This window comes from Rhipicephalus microplus, chromosome X, assembly GCF_043290135.1.
Source record: "Rhipicephalus microplus isolate Deutch F79 chromosome X, USDA_Rmic, whole genome shotgun sequence".
Classification (NCBI taxonomy): Eukaryota; Metazoa; Arthropoda; class Arachnida; order Ixodida; family Ixodidae; genus Rhipicephalus; species Rhipicephalus microplus.
In genome coordinates, this window is record NC_134710.1 from 357,288,160 (window position 1) to 357,298,300 (window position 10,141).

Below are 10,141 nucleotides of genomic sequence, written 5' to 3' on the forward strand. Positions count from 1 at the left end.
CATCCGCCAAGATGACTGCCAGGGCGCCTCTTGGTCGGGGCGAGTCAACTGTCGCCTCCTTCCCGCGCTGGCATGTCCGGGCACGCTACGCTGGCGCGCTGCGCGGGCTAGGTGGTGGTAGTGATTAGAATGAAGAGGAAAAAAGGCACCTAATTTCTGTCTGCCTTCAGGCGACACGGCGCAGTGCCTTATAGGGGAGGGGGGAAGGAGGGATAAAAAGAATAGAAGGAAAATAGACGGAGAAGAAGACAGAGGAAAAAAGAAGGAGATAGGAAAGTGGGGATCCGGTCGAAGCAGTCCAAGGGCGGGGTGCCACAATGCGAGAGCTACACGGCGTCAGGAGACCGCGGAGGGCGAACCAGTCGGCGGGAGCTACGCTGAAGTCGGAGATCGCGAGGGCACAACCGTCCAGCTTGAAATCCTGCGAGCGAATCCTCCGTCACAACGCAGCGCCATTTCCCTTTGGGCGCGCGTTGCATCCTCCTCTCCTACGAGCTGTGTTGCGCCCGACGATTCGCTCGTCGCGGCAGATGCTCTGACGCCTTCACGAAGGGTTGACACGTTGCTAATCAGGTGGCTTCTCGTTCGTGCGTTGGACTTCGGCCCTTGTGTGGGAGTCGTCGCGCTCTAGGCAAGCGTACTTGCTCGGTCTTGCAGAGTTCCCTATACGACCTGCAAGCCCGTGAGTGTCGCACTGTGCTGCATCTTGGGTTAATAAACCCGTTGTTGTTGTTATCCTGCCTCGTGCGTGGTTTCTGCGCCGAGCTGGAGAAATCAACGAACCCGGCAGCAGCGTCTTTGCACGCAGCTGCAGTGGAGGACGTCGCATCCCTACACGGTTGCGCTTAGTAGCTAAGCCTAGTGCAAACCTATCTCTACATAACTGGCGCCCATCTTGGTTTCGGTATGGCTTCAGAGCAGACCTCGTTCCTGTTCGATCCTGTGGCGACGGCCTTGATCTCGTTCGAGGCGGACGGCTGCAACAGCATGGGGTATCGCCCTCTCGGCGACCCTCTGCGTTCGTTCACCGGGAGAGATCCCTTTTTCGGGGTCCCCTGTGGTGATGCGAGTCGCTTGAACGATGACCACAGTCCTAGCCAAGCCAGTAATGGGCTGTATCAGCTGTTGGAGACTCACGCGCTTACGGGCCCGTCCCCGGCGCAGTCTCCGCTCGCTGGCCTTTCCCCGTCAACAACACGGTTGACAGCTCAAATCGCCGCACCCAGTCCTTCCTACCGGGAGCACTCAGGTGTTGGCGGGAACGCGCTTACTGACCCGTCGTGGTCGCGAGCACAAAGGGTTTACGATGTCGTTCGTGAGCCTGCTCGCCTAAGCGACAACGTCGCCGCGTTCACCGACGCTCGCTGGCCTGAGACTCGCGTTGGCGACGTTTTCGACGGGCGTTGGGCACCGTGCTCCGCTGTCGACCCGTTCGCCGGTCTCGTCAGGCCTCAAGCACCAGTCGGAGTGGCAAACCCTATCCTCCTCCATGCCGTGTACTGGCCCTTCTCGGTCGGACGCGCATGTTGGAGAACCGGCGCGGGCACCTGTTACGGCCGCGCCCGTCTCGGAGCAATCACCGCTGCACGCAACTGCGGCGCAGCTCCTAAACGTCCTGTTGGAAGCGGTGCGCTCGCAGCCTTGTGCTTTAAAGGGATACCCCGAGTCCCGTCAGCCAAGCGTTCCGAGTGGCTTAAGAGTACCTCTGCCAGAGTACAGCCGTTATTCGGACCGCATCAGTGCCACAGAGTACCTCGAGGTGCTGCACCGCTATCAGCAGGCTACACGACTGAGCGACAGCGTTACACAGAGCCCGTGTAAGCGACACGGGCTCTGTTTTGCCCGTGTCGCTTACAGCCCAAGCGGCCAGGTGGTACCGGCTCGTCGGCCACAAAGCTTGCTCGATGGAGGAGTTTAGGGCGCTCTTCCGTAGCGAATTCCTTCCTCCTGAATATGAGCGCCGCATGCGTCGCGAGTTAGAGCTTCGCACACAGAATCCCGACGAATCTTTTCTCGAGGACGTTCGGGCTTTGCAGGAGCTCTACCTTCTTGCCGATCCTACGGCATCAGACGCCGAGAAGATGGAGCGAGCCATGCGCCAGGCTCATCCAACCTTCGCCGCTTACCTTCGGAGCACCCGTTATCGTGACCTAAACGAGCTGGCATCCGATGCGAAACGTATTCAGGGCGACATTTTGGCAGCGCGAGCCTATCGCCCGCCGCCACCGCCCTACGCGTCTCTCGAGCCTCGTTGCGCGTGGTCTGATCGTGACTCGTCACACTGGGGTTCCCCGAACCATGAGGCGCCCTTTGCCGAGAGATCGAGACGTGCTCGATGTGTCGGACGGCGCTCTGGACCCGTACTCGTACACCCGGGCGGCTGTCACAAAACGAGCGCTAAAAATGGGCGCGCCACCAAATTCTTGCGATAACGCGCGAAAGAGGTGCCGGGAGATCAAAAGAAAAAAAAAAGGAAACAAACATCCAAGGCTCCCCGGGGCGCGCGCTTCTCCCCTCGGAAGCGTGGCTTCGCCGACGAACCTCCTCACCCCACCACGGCGGCCGAGCAAGCGCTGGAAAGTTCCAGAAGGAAATGGGCGTGTTCTGCCGGGTTGAGTCATGGGTCGGGGACGGCCCTCCTACAGTCTCGCGCCTCTCCCCAGCCTTCGCTGCGTATCGCACCGACGAAATGACGAGAACTTTCTGGAATGTCACGCGGAAGGTATTTAACCGAGCAGCCGAGACGAGAGATCAGGAGAAGACGGAAGTTAGCGCCAGAGTGCGTAGGGATTCCGCCGTGTAGTCGGCGAAGGTTTGTCCGTAGGGACGAAGCAAGAGATGACGAGGATTTCCACCTGATGGGTGAAGGCTCGAGCTACAGGCAAGAGCGTGTGTTTACCGCTATCGTGTGTGAAGCTGCGTGTGTGAAGCCGACATGTTCGGGCGAAGAAGTTTGAAGCTTGGAGAGTGGCCAATTGAAGACGCGAGGTTTCCTGGAAGAGAAACTTCGAGGGCGCGGAACGACAACAACTCCGGACTTTGAGTGAGTGATTCTCGGAAGAGTATCATCCAGGCTTTTGTTCCAAGAACTTTGGACTGTATAGGTTTTCTATCTCTTTAGTCTTTAAGTGTCTTGGTTGTTCAATGCATGCGACTGCATTGTAGTGCGTATTGTTGTCTGTGTCCGTTGTTTTGAGTGTGGCTGATTGTACTGTGTAGTACGTTGTTTGATTGGTGACGTATTGTATGTAACTATTGTAGAGTGTGCGTTCTTGTGTATTGTTTTCGATCTGCCATTTTTGAGAATATAATATTTGTTTTGTTTATCAACTCTCGGCTCTGACTTGTTCTTTGGACCACAACCGGCGTCCGCTGGCGCGCCAAAAAGGACCACTACTAAATTGTCCACGCTTTCGTGGTGCGGTTCGGGGGGCCGATACTTCGGCCCTTGGAATTAGCCCGGCGATCGCCTCCCTAATTAACGGGACTTGTGTGACAATTAATCTGGCGTCCGCGACAGGACTTTTTGGTGCACAGTGTGTCCAAAGTAGTGAGAAAGAGCCTCGAGTTGTTGATAGTGCTATCGGAACGATTTTGTGTGTTGTTCAGTGTTCTCGTTACCGAGTGCAGGGGAGTGTTCCGATAGACTGATTTAGACAGATACTTTTTACACGCGGCAAGACTTTATTTGCAAGACACCATGGATCTCGAAAAGTTAGTTGCTCTGGGGGAGAAGATGGGTCTTTCTGGCGCCGAACTACGGAAGTGGGTGAGCCAGAAGGAGAAAGAGGCAGCTGAAAGGGCCAGGGAAGAAAAAGCAGCTGAGTTGGAACGAGAGAGGTTGGCAGCTGAGAGGGCCAAGGAAGAAAAAGCAGCTGAGTTGGAGAGAGAAAGGCTGGCCGCTGAAAGGGCGAGAGAAGAAAGAGAAGCAAAGGAGCGAGTGCTGAAAGAAGAAAGAGAGGCAAAAGAGCGACAGCTGAAGGAAGAAAGAGAGCAGCAATTGAAGTTGGAGCTGGAGAGAGAAAAGTTGGCAGCCGAAAGGGCGAGAGAAGAAAGAGAAGCGGAGATGGCTGAAAGGGAACGGCAGCGGCAGCACGAGATGGAACTCGATCGGCTCGTTTGCAACAGCGAAGCGAAACTCCCGTCCAAGCTAGAGTTGAAAGCAGCGAACGGGAAGATCACGGCTTCCGCTTGAACCCAAGCAAGCTGCTCGTAGCGTTTGATGAAAGGAAGGACGACCTTGACGCGTACCTTCACCGGTTTGAGACGATTGCGAGGAGCCAGAATTGGCCGGAACATCAATGGGCAACTGCTTTGAGTACTTGCTTGAGTGGTGAAGCGCTCAGTGTGTACGGTAGGCTGACGCCGACCGATGCAGCCAACTACGCAAAGGTGAAAGCTGCTTTGCTGAGGCGATTTAGATTTACTGTAGAAGGTTTCCGGGACAGATTTCGGACAGGAAAGCCAGCTGATGGTGAGACGGCTACGCAGTATGCCGCCCGACTTTGCCATTATTTCGACAGATGGATTGAACTTTCAGGGACAGCGCAGGAGTACGATGAACTTACAGAGCTCCTGATTAGAGAACAATTTCTTACTAGTTGCCACCCAAGCCTGTCGCTGTACTTGAAAGAGAGGAAGGCTGAGTCACTTGAAGGAATGCATGCTTGAATTGGCTGATCAATTCTTGGAAGCGCAAGGTGGAACTAATTAGGCCAAGGTCAAGAAGGATTGTCCCGATGATTCGAAGAAATTGGCTCCCGAAGAAAAGAAGCGTGCACCAGAGAGCATTCCGCGATGTTTTCTGTGCAACCGAGTGGGTCATCGTGCCAAAACTGTCGAACGATCTTTACGAGCCCTACGGCAGTAAAATGTTTCAAGTGTGGTCAGACTGGGCACAAAGCAGACGCATGTCGAAACGGAGCGAGTCAAACTCACCAGGTATCCTGTGTGCGAGAAGCACCGAAATCTGATAATAATGCCGTCACCGATGGATTCGTGGAGTTGAAGAATGGGGAGAAAATTTCTATTGTGGGTGCTGTAATGTCAAAACAGCCAACCGGCGTTACGAAAGGAATGCCAACGCTGCCTGGAAAAGTTGCGGGCAAAAAGATTACGGTGTTAAGAGATACCGGCAGCTCCACTGTTATCGTGCGGAGAAACTTGGTACGGGACCGTGAGTTAACCGGCGAAACGAAACCAGTTTGCTTAATTGACCGTACAGTTCGGATGCTTCCCGAAGCAGAGATTGAGGTTGAAACCCCATACTTCAGCGGGAAGGTTACGGCTCTATGTATGACGACCCCCCTTTACGACCTTGTCATCGGAAACATTGTCGGGGCGCGAGGACCGAATGATCCGGAATGTTTGGGAGAAGACCCTAAGATAGAGCCCTCGCCAACCCAGCGACCGCGAGAGACAGTGGAGGAGCATCCCCTGACGGATCTCACTAGAGCCCAAGGTGAAGCCGCGGCGCAAGAGACAGCGAACGAGAAGATGATCGAGTTGAACGAGTTCACGTGCTGGGCAGCTGGACGTACGTCGGCACGACCCCAACAGACCGACAGTGCAATGGTGACGGAGTTGGCCAGCCAAGCCCAATGCCGAGACATGAACAAGCTGGTAAATAAACAGACAGGACCCGTTGAAAGTTATGGCCCGTTAACGGTGTCGGAAGCGACAACAATGGCTGAGACGCCGCCTCAGATATCGTCGTTGGAAAGGGCTCGCCGAAAAAGAACGTGGAAACACAAGAAGGGATCGAGCGAGCACCGCAAAAAAGGGCGCAAGCGCAGCTCGAAGTACTCAGGATAGGTGTTGAGGTCAAATTGGAATGCGTTTGTCTGTGTTGAGCCTCAATGTGTTGTGTTTTGTTATCCTGTGTGACACTTGTACGTCGAATGAGTCAAAATGTTTGTTACGGTGATGTGATGTATAGTATTGTATAATTGTTGTAATGAGAGAACTTTGTACGTTTGTATTGTTTGGAATGTGTGATGAAGTGTTGTAGTCATGTACCTGTGGCTATATTTCATGTGTTGTGGAATTGAACTACAATGTACGATTGTATTGAGCGATCTATTGCGAATGTGAAGTGTCATGAGCGACGGTTTGAGTTACAGTCTTTCAGAGTGTGTGGTGACTTTTCGCGCTCGTTTGTGTGGTTTTGAATATTATGAGATAATATTCTTAAAGTGGGGGGCAGTGTCACAGAACGAGCGCTAAAAATGGGCGCGCCGCCAAATTCTTGCGATAACGCGCGAAAGAGGTGCCGCGAGGTCAAAAGAAAAAAAGGAAACAAACATCCAAGGCTCCCCGGGGCGCGCGCTTCTCACCTCGGAAGCGTGGCTTCGCCGATGAACCTCCTCACCCCACAACGGCGGCCGAGCAAGCGCTGGAAAGTTCCAGAAGGAAATGGGCGTGTTCTGCCGGGTTGAGTCATCGGTCGGGGACGGCCCTCCTACAGTCTCGCGCCTCTCCCCAGCCTTCGCTGCGTATCGCGCCGACGAAATGACGAGAACTTTCTGGAATGTCACGCGGAAGGCATTTAACCGAGCAGCCGAGACGAGAGATCAGGAGAAGACGGAAGTTAGCGCCAGAGTGCGTAGGGATTCCGCCGTGTAGCCGGCGAAGGTTTGTCCGTAGGGACGAAGCAGGAGATGAAGAAGATTTCCACCTGAGGGGTGAAGGCTCGAGCTACAGGCAAGAGCGTGTGTTTACCGCTATCGTGTGTGAAGCTGCGTGTGTGAAGCCGACGTGCTCGGGCGAAGAAGTTTGAAGCTTGGAGAGTGGCCAATTGAAGACACGAGGTTTCCTGGAAGAGAAACTTCGAGGGCGCGGAACGACAACAACTCTGGACTTTGAGTGAGTGATTCTCGGAAGAGTATCATCCAGGCTTTTGTTCCAAGAACTTTGGACTGGATAGGTTTTCTATCTCTTTAGTCTTTAAGTGTCTTGGTTGTTCAATGCATGCGACTGCATTGTAGTGCGTATTGTTGTCTGTGTCCGTTGTTTTGAGTGCGGCTGATTGTACTGTGTAGAACGTTGTTTGATTGGTGACGTATTGTATGTAACTATTGTGGAGTGTGCGTTCTTGTGTATTGTTTTCGATCTGCCATTTTTGAGAATATAATATTTCTTTTGTTTATCAACTCTCGGCTCTGACTTGTTCTTTGGACCACAACCGGCGTCCGCTGGCGCGCCAAAAAGGACCACTACTAAATTGTCCACGCTTTCGTGGTGCGGTTCGGGGGGCCGATACTTCGGCCCTTGGATTTAGCCCGGCGATCGCCTCCCTAATTAACGGGACTTGTGTGACAGCGGCCACCCTTGCCCAGCAGCGTGAACAAGAACGGAAGCCTCGTGCTCCAGTGCACGAAGGGATATCTTATCGTGGATCCCCCACTGCGGCTAGCGAACAGGACACCTCGTAGCTCTAAAGTACCGCCCAATCCCCCCCCTGTTGAAAAAAAAGGCGTTGTCTGCTTTCGTTGCCGTGAGCGTGGTCACACCGCGCGTAAGTGCAACGCGCCCCAACCGACACAAGGGCCTGCTCGCCCGTCGGGAAATGGGGTGAGCCGTCGGTGAGCTCCCCCTTGCCGGCGGCAGCAGCAGTAAGAGAGCACGGGAGTGTAACACAACCTCTGGCACCGATGGCGTGTCTCGCTGAACATGACATTCCAGCCTCGCCGGCGCCGTTCATCGCCCTTACGATCGCTGGTCGAGAATTTGCGGCGTTGCTGGAGCGCGGGGCTTCTATCTCGCTGCTCGGCGAAGAGGTTAGGGCTCATTTGCGCGACCGCTTTGTCCGCATTCGATCTTGCGACACTACCTTCCACCTCGCCAGTGGTACCGCCACCTCGTGCGGCGCTGTGTGGTTGGAAGTGCGTTGGGAGAATCGCGCGCGCCGACAGCGCTTTGTGCATTTCCCTGGTCTTTCCGTGCCTGTGATTCTCGGTCGCGACTTCCTCGCGCGCACAGGTATCGTGATTGACGTCGCAAGCGGAGGCTACAGGGACGGCCCTTCCGGCGCCCTGCGGCCTTTCGCTGCACCTCCCGTGGTCTCGGCTGCCAGTAAGTGGCCGGACGCCACAAGGAGGAAGGGGGAAAGGAGACCAAGCGTTGGCCCCGCGGCCCGCGTCTCCCCCTCCGACTCCGAAACTGGTCCTTTGGCCAGCGCGGTGGAAAACGGTCCGTCTGTACAGCTTTCCCTCGAGTATAAAGCTGCCGCGGTGAACGAGGTCTCGGTTATGCCGGTGACCCCCCCCCCCCCCCGCTAAGCAGCAACTCGAATGGCTCGCTGCCGCCTTTGGCGCGCAGCTTGTCGAATCGCGAGAAGCCACGCCTGTGGTCGCTATTGACACGTTTCAGCGACACGTTCACAGAACGCCCGGGTTGCACCTTTCTGGTGAGGCACCGGATTGACACATGCGACGCACAACCATGGAAATGCAATCCTCGCCCCGTTAGTGCGGCAAAGAGGAAAGCAATTGACCAGGCACTGGATGAGTTGATTAAGACCGGAGTTGTCCAACGCTCAAACAGTCCTTGGGGTTCACCGGTGGTAATGCTCCCCAAAAGAGACGGCTCTCACCGGCTCTGTGTAGACTGGCGCTGGCTGAACGAGGTCAGGAGGAAGGATGCTTATCCTATGCCTAACGTTGACTCGATCGTGGCTGCTCTAGGCGGTGCTTGCTACTTCAGCACCTTGATTGCTAGCCGCGGTTACTTACAGGTTCAGATGGAGCAGGCTTACACGGAGAAAACTGCGTTCACCTCTCAGAGAGGTTTGTACGAGTTTACCCGCATGCCGTTTGGCTGTTCTTGAGCTGCAGCTACGTTCCAGAGATTGATAGACCGCGTTCTACGGGACGCTAAATGGCAACACGCCATGGCGTACCTCGACGACATCGTCATCTTCTGTCGAACGTTCGAGGAACACCTTCACCACTTGGAGCATGTCCTCGGGAGGTTGTGTGCCGCCGCGATGACTTTGAACCCGAAGAAAGCTCAAATAGCTGAGACTCGCATCTCCCTATTAGGCTTTACCATTCAGAGCGGTCGTGTTCTGCCGTGCGAAGAGAAGGTACGTGCCATTGTGGAATACCCGACGCCGGCAAACATTCACGGCCTGAGGCGCTTTTTGGGGATGGTGAACTGCTATCGACAGTTCATCCCAAACTGTGCGGCCCTCCAAACGCCCTTGACTGCACTCTTGAAAAAGTCGGCACGATGGAGCGGGGGGTCAGAACAAGAGCGAGCCTTCGAAGGCGCTTTCCGAAGCTCTAGTGGCCACAGCCAAGTTAAAGCTGCCCCAGCTGAACAGGGAGATCGTTGTCCAAGCGGACGCGAGTGACCTGGGTCTCGGAGCTGTACTGCTTCAGAAGCACGATGGCGTCCTCTGCCAGTCGCCTTTGCGAGTCGGTCACTTAACGCCGCCGAGCGTAACTATAGCGTCACAAAAAGGGAATGTCTCGCTATAGTGTTTGCTCTCCGGAAGTTCAACTGCTATGTCGACGGCGTGCCATTCGTGGTGGAAACGGACCACATGGCACTCACCTGGCTTAAGCGCTTGCGCGAGCCCTCGGGCCGCCTCGCGCGCTGGGCGTTGACCTTGCAGCGGTAAAACTTTGTTGTGCGCTACCGGAAAGGGAGTTCGAACGTCGTGGCTGACGCTTTGTCGCGTGCCCTCGTTTCGGCGTCCGACACTTGTGTCCGCCACCCCCGAGAGCAATCGCATCAAGTAGACCCCGGGCCCTCTGGCTCCAAAGGGTCGATAGGCGTGAACCCCGATGGCGAAGTGACTTTCGAGTCAACAGCCTCGGGTGAGGACGCATACCTCGTAGACCCTGTCACGTCCACCGGTATCGTCTTTAGCAGAGAGGAGCTGCTGAAGGCAGAGCAGGACGATCCGTTTTGTCAACACATCGTTGACAAGCTCAAAGAGCTGAGCTCCCAAGTGGAGTGGGACGTTCAAGCCGCCGGGCGCGAACAAACAGCTGGTATTGCTGTCGGCACCGAGTGCCGTACGCAGGCTGGTATTGCTGCGGGCACGTTGGACTCGTACCTGCTTCATGCCGACGGCGTTTTCCTGTGCTACGTCCCATCTGAAGAAGCCCCCAGGAGTCTTTCGAGGTGGTGA